This window comes from Sus scrofa, chromosome 9, assembly GCF_054392235.1.
Source record: "Sus scrofa isolate SSC_HxYL_T2T_F1_AM1 chromosome 9, Sscrofa_HxYL_maternal_Yorkshire_Landrace_v2.0, whole genome shotgun sequence".
Classification (NCBI taxonomy): domain Eukaryota; kingdom Metazoa; phylum Chordata; class Mammalia; order Artiodactyla; family Suidae; genus Sus; species Sus scrofa.
Window position 1 is genome coordinate 98,755,890 of NC_139391.1, and position 25,150 is coordinate 98,781,039.

At 39.7% G+C, this 25,150-nt stretch overlaps 1 protein-coding gene across 3 annotated transcripts in view; it reads right to left on the minus strand.

The window, feature by feature from the left end:
* Positions 1 to 25,150, minus strand: part of GRM3 (glutamate metabotropic receptor 3) — a 241,751-nt gene that overhangs the window by 118,546 nt on the left and 98,055 nt on the right. The window lies entirely within an intron of this gene.

Consider the following 25,150-nt stretch of genomic DNA (forward strand, 5'->3'; position numbering starts at 1 on the left):
AATCAACACATATGTTCATAAGACAAGGTGAATCCATTCCTGCCTTGCTAGCTGGCTTGGGACACACATGACTAACCACAGTGTGTTTTGGCTCTGGCCACAGCAGTTGCTTTCACAATGAGCCTGGGCCAAGTCATTGCCAATTAGGGTTAATTTGAGAATGTTTTCTAGTACGACCATCAGAAAAGCATCCTCTTTCTGTCATAATGACTTAGAGGAATGGTTGTAAGCCTGGAGCTGCTGGCAGCCATCTTACCACCATGAGGCAAGAGCCTATCTGAGATGCAAAGCCAAGAGACAGAGACAAAGTATGATTTGAAAGTATTGAGGTGGTATTTAGTCCAGCTAAGATTTCCCAGTTATGTGAGATGATAAATCCCTCTTTGCTTGGGTCAGTTTGAAATCTGTCTTATGTCACTTTTCATTAAATGATTCCTCAATAGAACCTCTCTTCTTTTTCCATCTCCTTCCCTTAAAGACAATAAAATTTATTAAGCAACTACTCTGTGCCAAAAATTATCACTGAAGTACTATGTAGATTATTTTACTTAATCCTGTAACTTCCTCAGTTATGCCCTTCCACAGACACTTGATGCCATCCTGCATCTCAGATGGCTCCAGGATTCATGATGTTTCCATTGTGTTTCCCTCTATATGATGAGTTTTCCTAGAAATGCAGCTGTTCAAAAGTCATCCATTCCTTCATACCCTTATCAGATTCCCATTTTCTCAATTCTTTCTTATTGTCACAAATGAAGGTGTCTTCTATATTAAGCCACCAGTTCTTAGCACCTTAATGCAAGTTAATTCGTTAACTATTTAGGGATGGTCATGAAACACTGGCTTTAAAAAACAGATGTGCTGAAACACTGGCTTTAAAAAATAGAGAAACTTTTTTTAATTCTGGAATTTTAGATACTTCAGGGTACAGATAATAAAGTATCAGAGCCTAATTAAAATTCTTCAAGTTACAGCACTTATGAACCCTATACTCAATGGAATAAACTCGTTTGTATATTAGTCACTGTGAAATTGTGGGCTTAGACCAATTGTCATGAAATAGGCCATTAAATGTCATTGACAAATTACCTCCAACTTTTCTAGTCACTGATGTAACTTTAAAATATAGTTTCTCAGAGAAAGACTAGCACCATATGATGTCACTTAAATGTGGACTCTCAAGTATGACAAAAATAAACAGATACAGACTCATAAACATAGAGACTATACTTACAGTTGCCAAGGGTGTGGGGTGGGGAAAGGAAGGATTGGGAGGTTGGGCTGCATCTCTATAATAGTAGCAGATGTAATCTATTATACATAGGATTGATAAACAAAGAGGTCCTTCTTTATAGCACAGAGAACTATATTCAATATCCTTTGATAAAGCAAAATAGAAAACAATATGAAAAAGTATGTGTATGACTGAGTCACATTGCTGTACAGCAGAAATTAACATAACATGGTAAACCAACTATATTTCAATAATATTAAAAAAACATTTTCTAAGTTCTTCTTGTTGACAATTTTGGGGAAATTTATTGGAGAAATTTAGTTGATTGTTCTCAGCTCTCAAGAGCCAATCATACATATTCTTCCCAAATCTGTGTTGAGCGATGTCATGTTGATAGCTTGGAATTGGCCATAGTGGGAGTATTTACAGTGCAAAAAATCAGCAAAAAATAACAACCATTCCTTTCACAAGTCCCAAAGATCTAGTTGTCAGACATTCGCCAGCACATTGCTGGTTTTAAATTTAACAATGTGGTCATAAAGTCCATTCCTAGAGACTCAAATAAGAGGAGCCTGGGACAGGCATTACAGCATCATGCCTTAGATCAGTGCTTTTCTAACAGCACATCCCAAGATATTCCCATGTCATGAATACATTACTGCATGGTAATGAGCATCTTAAAATAGAAAAGTTTAAAATATAATAATGAATATGGAAACCTTGATCTAAGGCATATAATAAGGGTGAATATTATTTTTCTAAAACTTTTGGGGGTGCATATTGATGCATGAATGAGTGTCTGTTCTGTGTTACAATGTAAAAATGTAAAATAATTTCCTACCAGGTCATGGCAAAAAAAAAAAAAAAAAATTGAAAGCCACTGTTTTATAATGTGGGCTCTGCGGTCAAACACATGTTTGAATCTACTTCATGACCTTGGCATATGGCCACCTCTCTGTGCCTCATTTTATATTTGTGTGAAATGGATAATTGGTATCTATTTTGTGGGGCTGTTTTTAGGATTAGGTGAAATAATTAATGTAAAACATTAGCTCCCAAACTGTTAGCTACTGTTTGAATTCTTGATATTGAGGATAATTTGTCAATGGCTCCAGTGAAATTAGTGAATGTTTTGGACTCTCCATTTAACCACCTCTAGCTCAAAGCCACAGTTGTTCCAGGGTTGGATACCTTTCACTACCTAGCTCTTCCTCCTTAGTGAACAGAACCACCAGGTGCTAATGCTCTGGCATCCTGCCTTTCTCTTGGCTTATGTTTAGGAGCTATGCCATCTAGGGGAATTTCTATCTGAATGATGCAAGGTAAGCCCTAACTTCTATGATGTCCAGTGAATTCTAGATTGTTAAGTGTTTATGGTGCTAAAGACCTTAAAATGCCTGGAGAAGATGGAAACTGACCACCTAAGAAAAAGACGGTCCTCACAACAAATTGTTTTACTCTGCTTCTCCAGGAAAACCTGTTTTTTACTCCTGCTTCATTGACCCTCTCCTGTCATGTTGGGTTTTATCGGGAAAGGGTTGGTTACCTCTTATTCACAGTCAGTCTGGATTAGGACGTTAACTGATTTGTATGCCAAGAGCAGATATTTATTAAGATTCTGCCAGTAAAACTTTCATTTTCATTATCCCAAAACATTAAGAACCTCAGCTACAGAGGGTTTGGGCCCTTGTGGATGTAATAATGATCCATCTTTAAATTCCACAGCAGCTGCTGTGCCTGTGCCCATCATTTCCTCCTGCCTTCTGGCCTCTCATCCAGTCTCTGCGTGCCTTTCAGGGAGCATTGATCCCTCTGTCTTAATTCGCATCCAAATTTGGGAAGCTCCTAACCTACAGCTGTAGCTTGAGTCATAGATTTTGTGCAACTAGCAGGACTCACCTGTCTCTTGTATAGCTTGAACTTTTAAACTGGTTCTGACAACCTTAATCTGTGTTTTGAAAAAGACCCAATATAACTCGAAGTCCTCCTATAACACAGCCTCAAGCTTTCCTTCCCCTTTCATGTATTACACCCAAGTTATCAGCATGGAATCATGGCACTCTGATGTTACACAAAGGTCTGCTTCCCCAGGAAGTAAAGGGAAGGCAAGACAAAAAGAATGTATATGGCATGAATCTGCTTATATCAAAGCCAAAGCCAAGCAGAAGTCATATATGGTTTTGGAGGTCAGGAAGGATCTTAGGGATGTGAGAATTTGTGACCAGAAGGAAGCCAGAGAGTGCTTTGTGAGTGCAGGTAACTTTCTGTTTATTGATCTGGGTTCTTGTTTCATGGAGAGGGTGTGTCAGTTTGTGCAAATTCATCTAGCTGCACAATTACAGATACCAGTTATGATGGATGAAGTGTATGTCTGTTGAACTTCAATTAAAATGTAAAAAGAAAAGGGAAGCGAAAGTGAAAAAGAATGGTGAACATGGCTGTGTATTTTTAAGACAATTGTGTGACAAATTGGCCATAGGAATATTGACAGAAACTTGGAACTGTGGGCTTATTGACAACACTGGCCCTGATGAGAGAATCCCTTAATGCCTGCGGAGAGCCCCAGGTGTAAAGGATGCGCCTTACATCATTGTGAGTGCATGTTGGCCATGCAGAGAGAGGTCTCCTTCTCATTAGAATAGGAAGCCAGGCACTTAGTTTTCCTTCCTGTATTTAAGCAGAAAGTAAGAATCAGAGTGTAATTGACACATACAGTCTGACAATTGGTATCTGCGACTTAACAGCTTATTAGGCTGGATGGGACCAGATAGGTGGGCAGAGAGTTCCAGTTTGACTTCTGAAAAGCAAATGGAATTCATCTTTAGCCATATTCTGTTCCAGTGTTCAAGAAAGTCTATGCAATAATTTAAAAAAAAAATTGGGAGTTCCCGTCGTGGCTCAGTGTTAACGAATTCGACTAGGAACCATGAGGTTGCGGGTTTGATCCCTGGCTTTGCTCAGTGGGTAAGGGATCTGGCATTGCCGTGATTTGTGGTGTAGATCGCAGACGTGGCTCAGATCTGGCGTTGCTGTGGCTGTGGCATAGGCCAGCAGCAACAACTCTGATTAGACCCCTAACCTGGGAACCTCCATATGCCATGCGTGTGGCCCTGGAAAAGACAAAACAAAACAAAACAAAACAAGACACAAAAAAAAGATAATCCCAAATACCTATCTTGTTGTTGGGGGAAGAGATAGGTATTTGGGATTAATACATACTACTATATGTAAAATAGCTGAACAAGGTATAAAATAAATAAGGATCTACTGTATAGCACAGTGAACTGTATTCAATATTTTGTAATAAACTGTAATGGAAAAGACTGAAAAAAACATGGATAACTGAATCACTTTGCAGTACACTTGAAACTATATAACACTGTAAATTAACTAGACTATAAAGTGTTGGTTTAAAAACATCACTTATGGTATCTATTATTGGCCAAGCCCTCTGGTAGGTTCTAACAAAGGTGAGTGGGAGAACTTCTTGGCTAAATACAGTAAGAGTCTTGTTTCTTGGGACCATAATAACCATCAAAAGCTAAATAGGGACTGTAAGCCTAATTGATATTAGCAGATGTGCCCAACCTGATAAGGACAAAAAGACTCTGGCCCTCATAGCCATACTTGTTTGTTTCTACCACACAGATTTGAATAGATTACATTTCAAGGTAGGATGGACAAAACCATCTGGTGGCATTCCAAGAGCTGTAGATGCCACTCTCTTTCCACTTTGCATGTGGTTACCCTGCCTCCTGTGATGCCTGGTGCAGTTTTAGGCAGCTGGAAAACTGAATTCACTGGCCCAAGATCAAAATGTCAGTAGGTAAAAGTCCTGAGACTATATCCAGGCATTTGCTTCTATTATCTTTCTTAGGGTCTTTATTTCTGGTTACAATGGGCTTTCACATTTTAAAAGGTCCCAAATGCTTGTATAGCAATTTTTTTTTTTCTTTTTGGTCTTTTTATCATTTCTTGGGCGGCTCCTGCGGCATATAGAGGTTCCCAGGCTAGGGGTCTAATCAGAGCTGTAGCCGCTGGCCTACGCCAGAGCCACAGCAACACAGGATCCAAGCCTCATCTGCAACCTACACCACAGCTCATGGCAACACCGGATCGTCAACCCACTGAGCAAGGCCAGGGACCGAACCCGCAACCTCATGGTTCCTAGTCGGATTCGTTAACCACTGTGCCACGACGGGAACTCCTTGTATAGCAATTTGATTGTAATTATCCTTCTTATCCAATCTTTTAGGTACACGTTATTTTTTTCTGCTCAAGCCTTCACCAAGTCCTGATTTCCATTTTGATCACAGTGGCTCCAAACTTGGCTTTCTTTTCTCTGTTGCTACTTTGCTCTGTTGCTTCTGTTGCTACTGTCTATCTTCTATTGGCCTTTGTTTCTAATTGCCACAGCCTTTCTCTAGTTGTATTTCCTGTACTCCTCTTCTCTCTACTTCGGTCTATCCTACATAGTGCTCTCAACTTGTGTTCTTTGCCTGTGGTCCCTTGAACAGATTCAAACATCTCTTGTCACTCTAAATTCAATCTTAGTACCACCAATTTCTTTCTTTTTTTAGGCCTGAACCCTTGGCATATGGAGGTTTCCAGGCTAGGGATCTAATCAGAGCTATAGCTGCCAGCCTATGCCACAGCTCATGGCAATGCCAGATCCTTAACCCATTGAGCAAGGCCAGGGATCGAACCCACAACCTCATGGTTCCTAGTCAGATTTGTTTCCACTGCACCACAATGGGAACTCTAGCACCACCAATTTCAGTAACTTTACCCATTTACTTCTTTTCTCTTCTCTTTTATAGCCCATTTTCTTTAGCGCCAAGGAAACACCAACCTAACATTTGATGCTTTCTGTTCTCATGCTTAACTCAGCATATTTTTCTAAGTCTGGACAAGTTAATTCAATTGGTTAGCTCCTGGCACTAGTAAGCCTACATCATTTGATTTGTCCCCATTGCATTATTCTGTAGAGAGCTTGTGTCACATGGTTGGTCATGGTCTGTATTGCAGAAGCATGCTATTGGTCTCAAAGTAATCTATTGTAAAGGCTACCTGGCAAGCTTTGAACATTCAGTTTTCATAGCTAAACTTAGGAGAACCAGCACATCTGTAGATTAGTATGGTTTTCCTTTGAAATGGGTTATGTGCTGCCAGGCAACATGTTGCAGGCATGCCAAGAATATCTGTTGGCTAAATAAATGAATATTTTCTCCTTTCTTTCACACTTTACAGTAAATCATAGTTTTCTTTTTCACCAGAGCCTTCTTTCCTCAGTGGAAGAAGTCATTAACCATTTTTTTTGAACTTATATGTTAAGTGGTGCTCATTTACTCTTTCCAAGATTTGTGTTAAGTAGATGAGTAAAGCTGGCTTAAGAGCAGACTTAAGCACTACTTGCTCTAGACTCCTCCATCACTGAGTAGTGGAACATCTCTGCTTGATTCCCAGTTCTTTGGTCTTCCTTCTGTTACTCCCTGCCTTTGAGAATGGTCTAAATATTCAGGGACTCCAAAAAGCAGATAAGAGAAGCATGGCATGTAAGGCACCTTCAAGGGGCTTGATTGTCTTTCTGGTGCTTCTCTTTCCTTGAACACATTTGTGTTCACTTCACTTAAATTCCTAAAGTGTTGCCTGAAAAATATTTTATCTCAAGTCTATATGGATTACAGTTTAGTTTCTGGAGAGCTTTTCCTTTAGGTCATGACTCCTCTTGGAAATGATCCTAACTAGGGAGGGGACCTTTGAACGTGAATTTGTTTCCACACCTGGCACGCATTAGACTTCTCACCAGGGCCATGCTGGAGCCAAGTCCATCCACTGTCTTGTGGCTTAGTATAAGACATTTACACCTGACTGTTTAGCAAACATATCAAGTAATAACCTTGGGGAATTTCGAAAACCCTGAACTGCAATTCCTGTTTGCAATTCTTGCAAAATTATCCCAGTGGTGTTGATGCTGAACTAACCAAGCATCCCTTCCACAGCCTGCCAGTGACCCATTTCACAACAGGAGGGCTGCTACTTTATAAGGTCTGTGGTGGGACACACAGATGCTACCCGAAGGATGGTATTTCACATGACACCCAGAGGAAATCTGAATACCCAGGGAAAGCAGATTTTGTTCAAAAACATGATTTCTTCATTAGGTTGAAAACTTTTAGTGGTAGTAAGAATTAGAAAATGAGCTCTGATTTTGTTGATGAGAAGTGGCAATTTTAGTTGAAACTGCACAAAGAAAGAGTCTCTGGATTTCCTTAGCTATGACTGACACTGCGTGGACTTCACATGAAATCTCTTGCTAGAAAGTTAGCATCTGAGTGTGTTCAATGATGTTTGCATGTTGATGGAAACAAATTCTTAAACATTTGCCCTCTAATGCTCCTCTGGAAAGCATTATTTGACTTGTGAAGGCTTGATGTTTGAGAGTCAAGATCAATGACATCATCTTGGACATGGGTGATCAAAAGAAGATTTTAGGGGTTTTGAGTTAATTCTATGACAGCCAGCAAACAATAGAACAGCAGCCTAATTCTATGACGTATTTCATGGTTCTGGTTTTTAAAATGTGAGTATTTGTAGATGATAAAATATTTTAAAAGGAAAGCTTTAGAAATAGTCCATGCTGACCCTTGATATTCTCCATTTTCATATGAAGAATCTGAGTCCCAAAGAGTAAGGGAATCCCTATCTTAGGGTCTTGCTTGAAAACTTAGTTCTGGGCTCTTGCCCTGGATGAAATCTTGTTCAAACATGGTGTCTATTTGGCCATATCCTGTGGATTTGGCTAGGTTCTTCACATATATTTTCTTCCTCAAGATAGAAACCTGTTACTTTCCCCCTGGTGATTTGGAATTCCTGCTGATATTTTCCTTCCAATAGACAATCTTGTCCTTAAGGGGACAGTTGGTTAAAGAAAGAGTCAGGGAGACGGGCATGGGTGAGCCAAGGCAGAAAAAGAGGTATTCTATTGTTCAGTCATGGGGATTGACGGCAGCCAGGTGGAGGAAACATAAGGTGTGGATCGGCCACATGCTGTTGCTCTGAGAACAACGGTGAAAAAAACGAAAGGTTAAGACAAAAGGCAAAAAGCAAAATAACAGGTGTATCCACAGGCTGTCTGCTGCCAGGTAGGGAGGAAGAAAAGAATGTTTCCTTGAGGAAGCCAACTCCTTCAGTCTCCAGAGCTTTTGCAAAAGCAGAAGTTAACCACAGGGCGACAGGAAAAACAACAGTGGAGAGGACAGAACAACAAAACGCTAACTGTCCCCTTGCAGGCACGTGAGCTCCAGGCTGTGCTGTTTAGTGGGCTGTGAAATCACAATTAACAGAGCGAGGGTTTTGCAAGGGAGTCGGAGCTGTTTCACATTACATCCTGCTATTAGCTGCTTTTAGAACAACCGCATGGAACAGTTCTGTGTTCACTGGACTGTGAGCAGGTCTTGAAGCAATCATTAATAAAAACAGTGGATGATAGTCACCCTTACTGTGTTGATGTTTTCGACCTTGACCATTTAAGAGGTTTGCCAGTGTGGGATGCCAAAGCAGAAAAACAGGTTGAGTAGAATTTGGCAATCAGAGCTGATCATACCAAGATATTCCAATAGCCTCCCTGAGGTTTTCATTTATCTATTTGTGTACTTCTGCTGAGACTCTACTTGGATTGTGTTGCATGCAGTTTAGGCCAAAATGCTTCAATACCTAATGTGTAGACCAATGAATGGGAGCTTGGAGGACACACTGAACCTGTAATGAAGAAGAGACCTTGATTTATTGAGAAGATTAAAGCTACTAAATATTACACTTGCCCCTGTAAAAGCCTTTTTAGGAAATAAAATGAACTCATAGAAATTATGGCCTGAAATATATATATATATAAATACCCTGTTAATTTTCTCCTAAAATAATGGCTTTAAAATCGCTTTTGTACCCCTAAGATCTTAGAGGGTCTATTATCATTTTCTGTTTTGATATGTATTAGAGAGGGTTTAGATGCTGACAAAGAGAGTACATTTTATGGATGAAACGTTTCGTCGAATGTCTCGAAACTTAGTCAGGCTCATATGGCAGCTAACTTTTCAGCACATGGCTCCAGGTCTGCTTACATTTTTCTCAGGGTGCTTGGTTGTGTAATGGAATCATGGCCACTTACCAGTGGAAGTGAACTTACACAGTGTCTCTTGTGGCTCCTTCAAGGACCTGGAGCAGTGAGCAGTCTTGACTACATTATTAAATCACTGGAAATCAGAGCCACGACTGGAACTCTATTTACGATGCCAAAGTCCTCTGCGCCCGGGGTCTGCATTGAATGGAGTCAGTGGTCTTTGCTCTATGTGATCTTGAAAACCAGTGCTGAGGTGACAGTGGATTGGGAAGTCTGGCTCCTTGCAGTTTTTGTCAAGCCATAGTTGTGTAATGTTTGCCAAACCTAGTATTCAAAGACACTGATTCCAGATGGTCTGCTTACCCAAGAATCCCTACAAGTACCACTGGATCTCTGTCCAATATTCCTTTTGAACAAAGTGACAGAAGCCCTGTGAGATTCTGCCTTAGCAAATGCACCAGGCTAGGGATTCATACTGGCGGAGAAGGTCAAACAAAAGTGGAGAAAGCCATGGCTAGACTCTGATGAATTGTATGGCCTTGGACAGGCTCTGGGCTTTTGTTTTCTAGTCCGTAGAACATGGTGGTGGAGTTGAATGATCTCTATGGTATTCTGCAACTTGCACATTTTGTTTTCCATCCTAAGTTTGGTGTTGACAAATATTTCTGGAATTCCAGCATCTATCTATTTATCTTAACAATACTTCTCTCTCCTCTCAAATCCAGCATAGACTGCTACTGAACTCATTCAAAACTATATCTTTTTCTGTAGACAGCTCACCCCCTGCTAGTCATATGTTTGGTTGGTTTCCCAGGATAGGGCTACATCAGACCCATCTTGCCATTCTTTCTCATCTGTCCATTCCTCTCACCCACCAAGGATGGGACACAATTAGTCATAAAATAAAGATGAAAGATCCAGATGAGTAAAACACTAGGAAAGTATGCTCAGGAACTCAACTCTACTGGAAGATATTTAACATTGTAGGCCTACCTAGAAGAAACTTTGTATTTTTGGCAATGTTGGAAGGAAAGAATGGGAGAAGAAAAAAAAATAGTTATGAAGGACCTACTTTGTCTTAAGTAAGGGAATACACATATCCATACAGTTCCAATTTGGTCTTTTCCATATTTTATTCATTTAAACCAATATTAATCAAGGCACTGACATGCCAGACACTCAAGATACAGAGGTAAATGAGACACGTACTGTCTTTGTCCTTAGTGAGCTACTTAATCAATTAGATGTGTTATCTTCAACTTTACACAAAGGAAGTTCCTGTGCTTTTGTAAAACATAGGTTTCTTTTAGAAACTTGGGAAATACAACCCCTCTTTAAATAAAATTCCTCCTATCTAGGAACATAAAAAAAAAAAAGGTACATACATTTTACTGTAATGATGACATAGCCTATTTTGCCCAAAAAATTCTCATCCAAGCTCTTAGTGAGCAGCTCTGTAGGAAGGCATTCCTATCAGGTTGGAACTGGAGGGAAAGCAAGGCCATGTGACTTTTCCAAGGTCATTGGGGGAGGTGGAAGGAAGCCTTAGATCAAGGTAGCTGCAGGTGTCTGGGGAGGATTCTTGGTTGTTTTCTCCTTCCTGATGGTTTAGTCAGGTTTTCTGGTGTGCAAGTTTCCAGGTTTAGAGGGTGGTATTCTAAACCTAAGCCTTCTTTCTTCAAGGAAGGCCAGTGTTGCAATGAGAGAGGCCTCTTTCTGTGTTGTTGGGCCAATACCCCGTGCTCCAGCATGGCTGTGAATAATTAGATAAAGCACACCTCCCATTGCCCTCGGGCACTGGGCACACCTGCCAAGTCAAATACACTTTATCTCTGTCAAGCATTGCCGGCCCCTCTGCTGTGGCCAAACGCCCAGACCGTTTGCTGCTGTTTAACAAAGCCAACTGGAGAAGAAAATGACCCAAAGGCCAGCACTGGGAGAGTTATGAGATCAAAAGGAAATTTCCATAAGGTAAAATATGCAAATGAGAAAGCCCGGCTTTTCTTCTCAACATAAATCAGCCACTTTTCACTCGGCCACAAAATGTCAAGACAGTCAATGTACCCAGATTTGGGCACAACAAGGGGAACCAAAACAAGCCATTGGCTAGGAGTCCAAAGGCCTGGTCATGAGGAATAAAGCTAAGCCCGTTTCTGCTTGTGCTGGTCACCATTCATACACTTCCAAGGGTGTTTTGGGGGGTATCTTTTGTAAGACATATTCTATTCTGTATGGTAGAGAATCTCGGTACAGGTTTTGGTCACCATGGTGGAGTTCTTATAAATTCCTTGGTGGCACATTCAGTTCCTTACTCATCTGTTCATGTACCAGGATGTCACCACAGAGAGTAGGAGTTTAACTCTTACTTCTGATGGTGTGCTCATCCACACCCCCATGTTGCTATGGGAACTGGAGGTTGGAAGCTTCCCTGATGCTGCGTGGACATGATAGTAAGTGGTCTGTTGGGGTAGCCTTGCCACTTCTTCTAAGCCTCACACTCCTATGGGCAATATTTCCTCTTGATGGGGCCTAGCGGTAGGAAGTTCTTCCTGATGTCCATTGCAGAAGACAATCCACAGCATAGCCTTGAAATTTTTTTCAGCGACCAAGAATGTTTGGGAGAGATACTCAAATGACATTAGGATGCTACAAAGGGTGAGAGCTCCTGGCTCCACATGTCAGCTCTGGCCCTCCTTGAAGAAAATCTCTCACATCCCTGACCATAATCTTAAACAATGCTTGTGTCATTTTTCTAATCCATGAGATAATGCTAACAGCATTTATTTCCCAATGCTGTTTGTAAATTTAAATGAGATAATGCTCATGGATATGCTCTATAAATTATTTTTTAAAAAAACACCTTATGGTGGAACATCTTAATGTCATGGTTTCAGTTAGCTCCCTTCTTGAGGAATTAAATATGGAAGTGGTTTGTGTCAGAAATGAATTAGTGTATAAATGATGGATTTGGAGGAGGTGCTGAACACATGCTTCTGAACCACAGAAATCCTGGTGCTCAGCCTCTTACTCAGCATGCAATTCTACCACTCAATTTATTCTTTTTTATTTGTCTTTTTAGGTGTATAGAAATATAGAAATTTCCGGGCTAGGGGTAGAATCAGAACTGCAGGTGCCAGCCTATGCCACAGCCACAGCAATGCCAGATCCGGGCCATGTCTGCAACCTACACCATAGCTCATGGCCATGCCAGATCCCAGCCTTATTTGTGAACTATGCTGCAGCTTCTAGCAGCATTGGATCCTTAACCCACTGAGTGAGACCAGGGATTGAACCTGCATCTTTACAGAGACAACATCAGATGCTTAACTTAAACCACAATGGAAACTCCCTAGATTTATTCTTTATACCCAGGAGTTTCTTATAAATTCCACTGACAAGTGTAATATTACAATTTTTTTTTTCAAAAAATAGGGGACATTTTAAGAACCTAAGCATGAATAGTTGCTATAAAAGTTCTAAAAACAAGCATTGTTAACCTTCTAATTTGTCCCTGGTCACAGGGAAAAGGTGTGGTCAGAGTTGCAGATTGAATCTCAGAGTTAGAACAGTACAGGCAGTTTCAAAGAGGAGGAAATATAAGAAGCAAACACTTTTTGACAGAAAGGAAATAATGAAGGACCATACAATCTCTATACATTCTATTGTAGTTTTCTTTTGGTTCTTTGGAGAATATACTTTGCTGAATCACTGGGGTGCATCTCTGTGGGTGGTGAGGCAGAGGATATGTGTCTTACAGATTGTAGTAGCTTGGAATACAGCTCCTGCCTTTCCATTTTCCTCTCAGAATATTCTTATTCCAAGCACAAAGCAGAAACTTTTATTTGAATCTTTCTGTGGCTTTCATTTTCTATGGCCTGACATTAAAATATCTGTAGAGAGGGGCTACTGTGTTATTTATCTTTTGTCATGAAACATATACTGTTTTATAGTTTACATTTCAAAATGATGAGTCCATCTGGCATGACACAGTGAGAAAGTCCTCACTTCATGGTCAGATTTGTGTTTTAATTTTGGCTCTACAGCCTATAAGATATTTGCTTTTGGGCAAATTATTAAACATGTCCAAGCTTCAGTCTCCTCATCTGGAAAGGATGGATAATAATACTTCTGATTGTTATTACAGTGTTTAAACTAGATAATACCTTCAGAATGTCTGGCCTATGGCAGATACCCCAAAGTGCCTCCCATTGTTCTCCTTTTTTAATTTACAGCTGTAAAAATAGAGAGCGGTCACAGAGAAGAAATAGAACTTGATTCTCTCGGCCTCTGAAACGCTTTCCCTAAAGCACTTTGCAAAACTCACCTTTATTTACATACACATGCCTTTTGGGGGTGGAATTTAATAAGAATCCTTTGCTCAAAGAAATTTTTGCTTAAAATTTTTCAGTGGCTCAATTATCTGCCTAAGCATGTCTAAACTCTTCTTCCTGATTTTCAAATTCTTTAATAATTTTGTATATTGTGCCTTACTAGTCCAATTTTTTACCATCCTCCACCATTCTCCATCATATATCCTTTATTTTATTCATTGGTGTGGCAGGCTGTATTTTCCAAATTTTTTTTCTGTTCCTATACGCTCTTCCGGAAACTGGCCACTCTCTCCTCAAGAGGCAGAGCCTATTTCCTGTCCCTTTGAGCCTGGGCAGGACTTTGTGACTTCCTCATGAATAGTGTAAGGTGGAAGTGCCAGCTGCTGTGTGCCCTAGTGACCTTAGGTTGTAAAAAGTGACAAGGCTTCCCAGTCCTGCTGTTTTCTCCTTCTAGGGATGCTCACATTTAAAGCCCAGACACCTTGCTGTGAAGAAGCTGAGTACCACATGGACAGACCATGTGTAAGAGTTCCGGTTGGCAGCACTTTGCTGCAGTCCCAGCAGACAGCCAAGCCCTACCACCAGACGTTTGTGAAGAAAAATATTCCATCCCTAGTCCTGAGCTGCCCCAGATAGGACAGGTGGAGGAGAGGTGAGTTGTCTCCACCAAGCTCTGACAAAATGGCATCTTCATGAGGAAAATTCATGTCATCATCCTAAACCAGTAAGTTTTGAGTAGCTTGCTATTAGCAACAGAGAAGCAGAAGAACTTGGGAGAGCTGCTTGTCTTTTATTTTTACCTATTAATTTTTTTAACAGGCATTCCTCATTTTATTGTGTTTTGCAGATATTATTTATTTATTTTTTTACTACAAATTGAAGGTTCTTGGCAGCCCTGCTTCTGGCAAGTGCCTTGGCACTCTTTTTCCAAACAGCTTTCGCTCACTTCATGTTTCTGTGTCACATTGTGGTAATTTTCGTGATATTCCAAACTTTATCGTGATCTGCGATCAGTGACCTTTGATGTCAGTATTACAAAAAAATTACATCTCACTGAAGGCTCAGATGATGGTTATAGTATTTTTAGCTGTAAATTTATTTACTGTTTTTTTTTTTTTTTTTTTTTTTGATGGTAAAAGGCAATTCTTTTCCTTACTTGTACACACAACTTTGACAAGCAATGCTGGGCACACAACATATACAACAAAAAAGGTCCTGAATGAGCATCTAATCTAGTAATTTACAAACCATTCCAGAGCTGAAATTTTGGAAAATTGATATCCTGGGCCCTATTTCCTGTGATTCTGATAAAAAAAGACCTGGGGTGGTAGCCAGAAATAGATTTAAAGCTTTCTGATGGGAATCCAGATTTGGAAATCCCTGATACAATTTACTCTTCTGACCTCAATGATGCAGAAATAGGCCCATGGGCAGGAACTAACTTGTCTTAGGTAGCAAAACAAATGAGCAGAGCTGAAACTGGAACTCAGCTCTCCTGTCCCTTTCACTGGCTCATCTTTGGAAATGCCTTTCTTTACAGATAGCTCAACACAGTTTGCTAGAGATACTACTTACCTCCTGCACCATCTGTTCTTCCCAATAACTTTATAACACATTTATCTCTGCCCTCTAACATACACTCATTTGTATTTTAAATGCATGAAATGTTTCCAGGCTTTCACAAGGTCTTGGAGAAAAGAGCTCTGGAAAACACAGCAGCAGGAGGAAAATGGTGGGGGTATGATGACTGTTTTCTCTTTGCGTGACTGCAGGGTCAATCCACACATATACACGTTTCTGCCTTCATCTGCCTGCAAAGGTTGAATTAGACATGAGCTGTATGGGTTGATCTCTACATCTGCAGCTGACATGCTCACAATGTGCTAAAGAATAGAGCACCACAGGGACAAATGGATGAAACGAAAATCATTTCCATTGCCCTGGGAGGAAGATGACAGATCAATCAGGGCAGGTTCTGGATGAATGAAGTCAATGAGTTGGAAGTCCTTGCAAAGGACTTTTTTGTGCTTTTTCAAGTCTTCAGCCAGTTAGAAGATTGATTTTTGAAATAACCCAAGAATTTTAAGAGCGTTTTGCTTCACTGAAATCAACTCTAGCCTACCTCTGCAATAATTTGACTTTTAAATCTTGAATTATTTCTCAACATTTTTTTATAAAACAAAAAAAAATTATAATTTGGGTTTCAGGGTACCAACTTTCCTCTGAAACTTGACTGATTTTGGATAAGCAGAGTGGGTTTTTTTTGTTTGTTTGTTTGTTTAAATCCTAGTTAGGTCTTATTTTATGTTTTTCACTGTCAACAAAGCTTGCTGTTTGGAAAATTTTCTTTTGTCCAAAATTCCTGCTTTTTACATGAGCTTGATGGGCATTTTGGAACCAACATGGTATTGCTGTGGCATATTTTATCTTATTTTTTGCTCCCCAGCCTTGAGTTTTAAGGTTAGGAGAGCATGAATTACTCCCAGAATGAATTACTCTAATGGAAGTTTACATTGACTTTTCCCTCCTCAACATGGAAGCAGATTAATGCAATTGTTATCAGATCTCATTAAATACCTCTCCTGTTGTGACTACACAACTGGGAAATTATCTCTTTTATTCCCAGTTTGTACAGGTTTTCATTTATAGTTGGTTTACTAGTCTTCCTAACTTATACCCGGTTGCTTTTCCCTCCTGATTTGTAAATTTTTTTCATTTATGTTTGGTTGGCTTAAATTTGATTATCTTTGTGGACATTTTCTTGAAGTTTTCATGTGTTGTTTTTGGTATTAATTTGAACTTTAATAATAATGGCTAATATATTTGAATGCTTACAATTGTCAGGCACATTTTATTAATACAAACATTATTTTTGTTTAATCCTCACAATTTCCTGGTGGACTCAGTCGTACTGTTAATCCCATTTTAGAGCTGGGAAAACCGAAGGAATGAAGATATATTAAGTTCTCAAGAACACAAAACTTGTAGAAAGGGCTTAATCATTTATTACTGTGCCCTAGGTAATAAATCTGCTTTTCCTGTATCCTGTGTGTAATTTTGGCTCTGATTTTACTTTTGTTAAGGTGCAAAAGGTGCATTCAGTTTGTCTTAGTTCAATAGTTATCAAATTGAGCATGATGAGAATCACCTTGAGGGCTTGTTGAAACACAAATTGCCAGGATCCACCCACAAGATTCTATTTAAGGAGATCTGGAGTGGGCTCTGAAAGTTGAATTCTCAACAAGCTTCCGGCTGATGTGGATGCTGCTGGTCTGGGATAGCTCTTTGCGCATCGCTGACATAGTTCATTCCCTTCAGGTAAAGTTAAGACTTTTCTACTTTCTAACTCTATCCAAATGTGGCAAGTTGGTATATATATACATAGTTGGCCTTGAAAAACGAAGGTTTGAACCCTGCGGGTCCACTTACATGGAGATATTTTTCAGTAGTAAATATAAGGTACTACATGGTCTGTGGTTGGCTGACTCTGATGATGGGGAGGAACCATGGACATGGAGGGCTGCCTTTAAATTATACCTGGATTAAACCCTGCATTGATCAAGGGTTAACTGTAATATCAATCAATTTAGAATTGTTTTTCTACTTTTTTTGCCTCCTAGAGACAAAATTATGCATGATTTATGATTTTTTGAGTTTTCTGATGATTGCTGTGATATCAGCTTCTGGCTAAAACTGTTTCCTCAAGTTTAGGTGATGCCTTTGGCTGGATGGGCCACAGGTAGGAACATGCACACAGAGATCTGGAAGTATTGATTCTTTCAGGTCTGTGGTGAGGCACAATCAGCAGCCCATCACTGCAAGAGAAGTATCTAATCCTAGGGGTTCAAGAACTATAGGCTGCTATTCTCATTGCTCATTCTCATTTTTGGCCATCAGTTTTTTTTTTTTAAATCAGAATCAGCTTTTCCTGGTTCCCTGTTACATTTGGTCTGTTGGTAGAACCTTAAATTGATGGCACTTAAATGATTGACTCTGTGAGGTGTTGAGGAAAGGTGGGAGGGGAGAGGTTCCTGGGAGTTCAAACCACATGGTGTATAGGGAGAAAGAGCAACATTGGTATAAGAGGTAGGCAAAGATGACCAAAGGGCATTTCAAAATAAAAAGGTCTCTGATATACCTCCCTTGCTCTTCACCTACAATTCTACCATCTGATAAATGAGGGGTCAGGAAATGGTAATAGGATTTAAATTACAGGTACATTCTGTAATTCTATAAGAAGTATATATTTTTCTAAGCTACCTTTAGTACCATGGATCATGCAATCATAAGACATTTGAATTGGCAAGCTCAAAAAACCCCTGCTGTACCCCAGTGTCTACTGCATTGAGAGATGAGATTCAGAAGAAAAATGAGCACAGCATTTCCACACCCACAGCACATGGAAGTTCCCTGGCCAGGGATCAAATTCGAGTCACAGCTGCAGCCTATGCCACAGCTGTGGAAAACTTGGATCCTTTGACCCACTGCACTGACTGGGGAAAAAACCCATACCTCCACAGCAACCTGAGCCAATGCCATCGGATTCTTAATCCACTGTGCCTTAGCGGGAACTCCAATGAGTTCCAAATCTACCACTTGGTAAATATCCGGAAATCTCTGTGTGCTTTGATGCTTATGAAGTATGTGATCTTGGGTAAGTCATTTAACTTTTCTGAGCATCACTTTCCTGTTTTGTAAAATGAATAAAAGATCATTTGCTTCATAGGAAAGTTGTGAAGATGAGCTGAAGTTAAAGGAGATAATGAATTGAAGAGCAGAGGCTTTATATTTGATGTTCAAGTTCTGTCGCTACCTGATAGAATGAATTCAGCTTTGTATTTCATATTCTAAAAGGTGACTTCTGCCCCAGTCAGACTGGTTTTCTCCCAGTGTCATGAACATGGCACTCTGTTTTCTGACTTTGCTCAAAAGCATTCGTGCATTTTACTTTCTGAGCCCAAAATGTATAGATTTGGCATCTTCCAGGATAATTTCATTGTCTGTTCTTTCAGAGACCAAGGGAGTCAGCTGAGAAGGGGGAATGGCTATGAAGAGAGTCAGTGGGAAATCACTCCATCACTAGTTTCCAACCCTCTATTCTCTGTCCATCGCTTTGAATGCAATGAGCATCCTAAAGAAATAGATATATAGCTCCTTCCTGCCCTTAGCTCCTTGCCATTCAACCATGGATGCTAACTGCTCTGCTGCGCTGCTGCCTGCAAAGCGTTCCCAGCAGAGTGGAACTGCTAAAGCTGGGAAATGTTCTTGTGTCAAATCTGACAAAGGAGTATCTAAATGGTAGGCAAAATGTGCCCGTAGATTTCATATAGAACTAAGTGGAGCATCCTGAAATCATAATGAGAGTATTTATCCTGCTCGTCTACAGCCTATAGACTGATGGATCAGCCAGTACTGACTGTGTCATAATGGATTTGCCAGTATATTTCATCCTCCTCTCCTTCCATAGCTGTTCTAAAGATCATAGTTATTTTGTATCCTGTCCTGTTCCTCCAGAGGCTATGTAAACCCTTATTAACCACTAGCATATCTACACCTTGGTAAATATGTGGAAATCTGTGTCCCAAATGGATGTGTCATAAAGAATATTTTTATTAGATTCTTCTAAGATATATTTTTGAGGGTGAACAAGGTAAACTATAGTAGATTGAAGCTCCTATTGTGAGAGTGGTTATTTACTGTGCTTAATAATAACAGGAATGAATCCAGCCTTTCATTATATGCCAGGCATCGTGTTACATACTTGCTCTTGTGCTATTTGCAAGAAGTCTGTGAAGTAGGTATTGTCAGTCCTGTTTTATAAGTGAAGGAGCCAGTGTTCAGAGAGGTTCAGGAAGTAGGAGAGGAGCACAGGATTGGAATCTCAGGCTTTTGGTCTGGACCCAGTTCAGTATTGTTTATGTCCTTGGGGAAGTAAAGCAAGCCCTATACTTGTTTGGTTACCCATAAAATCCACTCTCCAAACATTGTTGTGAAAGTTAACTGTGATAATACATGTGAAGTGCTAAGTACTGGCTTGGTCCTTAGCACTTATTAAACATTAGCTATCACCAATAAAAGGCACAATCAGGATTCAGATCTGCAATTTTCCATTTCCTAAGTCCAGCCCAAGGCTAGGCTTGTTTCTGTTTTCATGCTAAACTAAAATCTGATCTAGTTAAATTAGGAGTGTGTGTATACACACTACTGTACATAAAATAGATAACCAACTAGGACCGACTGTATAACACGGGGAACTATACTCAATATTTTGTAATAGTCTATAGGGAAAATAATCTGAAAAAAATATATATATATACACATAAATATGTGTGTGTGTATATACATACATACACATATGCATACATACATATATAACTTAATGACTTTGTTGTATACTTGAGACGAACACAACATTATAAATCAGTAAAAAAAAAAAATCTGATCTGAATATGGCTATTGATAAAGGAACTACACCAAGTCTCATTTTTCAAGTGGAATTGGTTGGGTTCTGTTTTTTATGAGCCCTAATAGGACTCCTGTCACAATAGTAAACATAAGTAAAATTTTTTGGATGAGCCTATTATAAGGATTTCTTTGGATATGGATTTAATTTTAAATAAACACACAAGGAAATTTGTGTTGTCAAAAGAAAGCGACATGGTAGAGTTCTGAAAAAGGTGTGTTATTCACTAAATCTAGTTCCTCTTCTTTTTGGATGCATAGGAAGATAATATATCTTGTCCTTCTGCAACTGACTTAAGTCACTGGAAGATGAGTGGGGTATGACTCCCCAGTGGAATAGTGTTCATGCTCTTTTTTTCTTCCCAGCTGAACTAAAGACCATCAGGGGGACCTTGGAAGCCATATTTAAAAAATGGCAGAGCCATTCTTGATAAGCACCTGGGTCCTTTGGATCAAGCTGCTTGTCCCTCAGAAATACCCCAGTAAAATTGGGTATTGGAATTGGAATACCACAGTCTTTTTGTGTTGGGCAGTATCCCTTTTGGGATTTGTTTCTTACCTCAAACCAATAAAGAAATGTGTTAAAACTTGGGTAAGAATGCTAATCAGATTGACTTAGAAGACCTCCTTGCCTTCTTCCCCTCTTTTGTTTTATTTTTTGTCTTTTTAGGGCTGCAGCCATGGCATATGGAAGTTCCCAGGCTAGGGGTCAAATTGGAGCTGTAGCTGCCGGCCTACACCACAGCCACACCAGATCCCAGCCTAGTTGGCTACCTACACCACAGCTCACAGCAACGCTGGATCTGTGACCCACTGATCTAGGTCAGAGATGGAACCTTCATCCTCATGGATGCTAGTCAGATTCATTTCCACTGAGCCATGACAGGAACTCCTCTTCCCCTCTTTTACTGAGTTAAGATTCATACTTGCTTGCAGGAAGAGTGAACCAATCCCCAGAGCTCACCTTGAATCTCTTCCTCCTTCCCCACCTCCCTCAGTGTGTATCCATTGGCTTTTTTGACCCATCCTTGTGCACTTCGGTACCATCTAAGTGTTATTATGTATCATCATATGAAATTGTACCATATTATATCTGCTGCTTTAATTCAAATGGAATTTGAAACTTAATTTAGTCCACAGCTTCTTTAAGCACAGTGGGAAAAGTAAGCTGGGAAGACCTGCAGGCTAGTTGTGCTCTGATGCTTGATGGCCATTTAGCCTCAGGCCAGCCCACATTTCTCTTCAACTCAGTTTCCTTATGTGTAAAATGTGATTAATTCCTGTGCTGCTTTTCTCCTTTCGATGCTTTGAGGATGGACATACAGTTTATAAGAGTGTCTGAAGGAATTAGGAAGTGCTCTGCAGGGCATTATAACTATTATTTATATAAAATAACAATGTACCTTGGAGTCTTTACAGTAAAATGGTAATTGCTTAGTCCAATTAGGAAAAGTTTGGAGTTCCTGTCATAGCTCAATGGAAATGAATCTGACTAGCATCCATGAGGATGCGGGTTTGATCTCTGGCCTCACTTAGTGGATTGGGGATCTGGCATTGCCGTGAGCTGTGGTGGGCTGTGGTTGCAGACTGAGTTGCTATGGTTATGGAATAGGCCAGTGGCTACAAGTGCAACTTGACCCCTAGCCTGGGAACCTCCATGTGCCACGGTTGCAGCCCTAAAAAGACAAAAAAAAAAAAAAACAAAAAAAAAACAGTAAAAGTTTATTTGTGAAAGCCAGTGTGGTGTATTACAATAAATTGATAGACAGCTTTATTTGAATCTTACATTCCATTGCTTATTAGCTGTATGAACTAGGAATTTATTGAACTAGTATCTCTGTAACTTGGTTTTATGATCTGTGAGATTTGGCTTATTTTTTGACTTAGCAGAAATTTTTTTCCTTATAGTTCTAGTGTTTATAATGCCTATTTTGCAGTGTTGTGAGGCTAAATTAGTGCTTGCAATTAGGGATTGAAAAATATAAAAAAATAATATGTTGGAAAAATTTTCTACAGGTCAGGATAATTCCAGCATTGGTAACTGTTCACATGCATTTTAGCAGATATTTAACAATGGAGATTGATGTGCAGACAAACCTAATAGTGAAGAATTAGAAGTCATTGTCATTTGAAGGGCAGGTGAAATCTCTTAGGATGATGCTAACCAATGGGACATTATTTTGCCCAACTTATAAAATTTCTATTATGTGTGATATTCATAAGCACTAATGCTTCTGATAGGGAGTTGGCTGAGGAGTGCAGTGATGTATAGCCAGGTGGGTTTGCTCTTAAGAGAGGGCTGGAGGCTAAAGAAGAGGCACAGAACAGCAGGGAGATGACATCATCATCAACCATGTGCATTCACTCTTTCCCATTCCAGCTGTTTTAACATAGTGTCTCCTCTCTTGCAGATCAAGCTTCATTCTCACATGGAAACTTTGATTCTGTTCTCCTTCCATATGTGAATAGAGAGTTCTTTGCTCCCTTTATTCCATCCCCTCCAGTCATTTTAACAAAAGTGTGTGTTATTGATAGTAATAATGATAAACTTTCACACCTTGTAAATTGAGAAAAGCTTTTTATAGTAGTCCATATTATTCTCTGCTAAGTATAGAAAATACATTTGCATGTGTGTCTAAGAGAATTGTGTCTCCACTGGAGCCAGTGCGTGTTGATGGGGGGCATGCAGGGAGGAGGAGGAGCGGGCTGTGAAAGTGGAAATAGAAAGCCAAATGATCATTGAGGAAAAAATGGAGGAAGAAAGGAGAAGAGGAGGATGAGAAATTTTACCAGGTATATCAAACTACCTGGGGAGTGGAAATACATCTCTGCCTGTGTTATGTTTGACTGTGAAGGACATTCGCTTCCTTAGAGGGTGCTGCTGTGGAATGAAACTGCCTGCAGAATTTTTCTGTGTAAGGTTTTTGGGCATATCAGGTTCTTTTGCTTTGCCAGTAAATATTGGAGTTATCTAACCCTAACATGTCTGTGAAGAGATTTATGGCTTATGACTAATTCCACATTATTGATGGGCAGAAATAGGGGAGAGAAAACAAATCCAGAAGTAATCTCCAAATTTCATTTTAACCCATAGTTTCAAAGGGCAGAATTGTTAACAAGCAGCTGAACTGATAGATTTAGTGTTGGCTCCTACCTGCCTGGAACATCTCCCAGAATAGAAACTAATTCAATAATGAAATGGCTCAAATCAGTGAGCAATAGAGATGATGGAGGGATCAAAGACCTTGGAAATAGGCATGCTGTATAATGCATGCTGAGCCAATGTTTTACCTATTCCTTTCTCATTCTGGAACAATTGGTAGTTAGAGGTGGAGGACAATGGCTTCTCACTACCTCAAAACTATGTAGGGCACCATTTATCCTTCCAGATGGTTTGTGGAGTCCTCAACCTGGCATCCTCTTCTTTCTCCTTTCTTTGGCTACTTTCCTAAATAAACACTTGGCCTCAGAAAAAAAAAAAAAAAAAAAAAAACTGGATTGTTCTCTGTTTCCCTGCTGCATCTTGACTTCCTTAGAAATCCTGTTATTTTTCCCAGTCCTTAAAAGTACTTCTATTTCTTGAATACCTGGATCAACTCTTAGCTTATCCATGAGGCCCTTTTATGACCCAGTGTGTGAGCACTTCTAAACCCTGGCCCATCCCTTGTAGAGTGACAGATGCTTCTCATCTGCCGGCTCACTTGTGCCTAGCACTTACAGGAGGGAAGAATAACAAAGACTGGATTTAAGCTCAGTCTTTTTTTCCCCCATAGACTGGAAATCTAGTGTTTTAGGGAGTGAGCTTCTAAGTAATTTCTCAGCCTTTAATAACTGTCCCCTCATCTTTTCTTCTCTCATGGAATCCCTGTTTATATGCTCTTCTGCCTCAGTTTTGCTGTCCAGCATTTGTTTCCTTCTGAGTCTGGGTTCCAAAGCTATTGTTGGAGTCCAGAGAACTTATCTAGATCATATAAGCCCCCTGTTCTGCATAGTGTGGTCCTGGGTATTACTTAAGCTATTTTTCTATTCTGTGCAATGGATGATCACCCAGGATTATTTTACACCTTTATTCAAGAGGCACTTAGTTGCTAGTCTGCAGCCACCATTGACTCTTCCTGCTACCTGTGTGACCATTGAAAAGTTATTGAATTGTTTTAAGCCTTACTTTCCTCAGACTTCATAGGACTGTCATGAGGATGAACTTAGTTAATCCTTGGGACATTGCCTGCCATGTATTCAATGCTCAAAAATGTTACTTGTTACTTTTTATGTTCTTAAAACCATTATTAATATGCCATATCTGTTGAGATGTAGTCCCTGAATTAAAATCTTCCACTTGAGTATCACTCTTTGAATTTGCTATGCTCTTTGGACATTAACCTTTGTCCAAAGCCAGGTTCATGTCACCAACCCTTATTCTAATATGCTTTATTTTATTTTTTATGTTATTTTACTTTTTGGCTACACCAAGGTCATATGGAAGTTCCCAGGGCAGGAACTGAATCTGAGCTGCTGCTGCTGCAACCTATACCACAGCTGCAGCAGTGCCAGATCCTTAACCCACTGTACTGGGCCAGGGACTGAAGCAGCATCTCCACAGAGACAAGCTGGGACATCAACCCACTGTACCACAGTGGGAACTCCTCTAATATGCTTTAGATTTTTCTTCTCCTTTTGGATTTGCCTCATGCTTGGATGTACTTGAGTTCTGAAATTGTAGGAATAGATCTAGGAATCTAAAATGGTTGGAAGAAAGTTGATCTAACAAACTTGTTTCTTAATTATTTTGAAAGTTATTTTTGGAGTGTGCTTCATGATATATGATATATATATATGATTATAGTTGCGTCATTTCTGTAAAATGTCAAATCATGATATATGATATACATATGATTAAAATTGTGTCCTTTCTGTCAAATCTGGCAGAATTTAGAATTTAGACAGTTTCTGAAGTTATTAAGAGAAATATACAAATAGTGTGATTTTCAAAAAATACGATTTCCA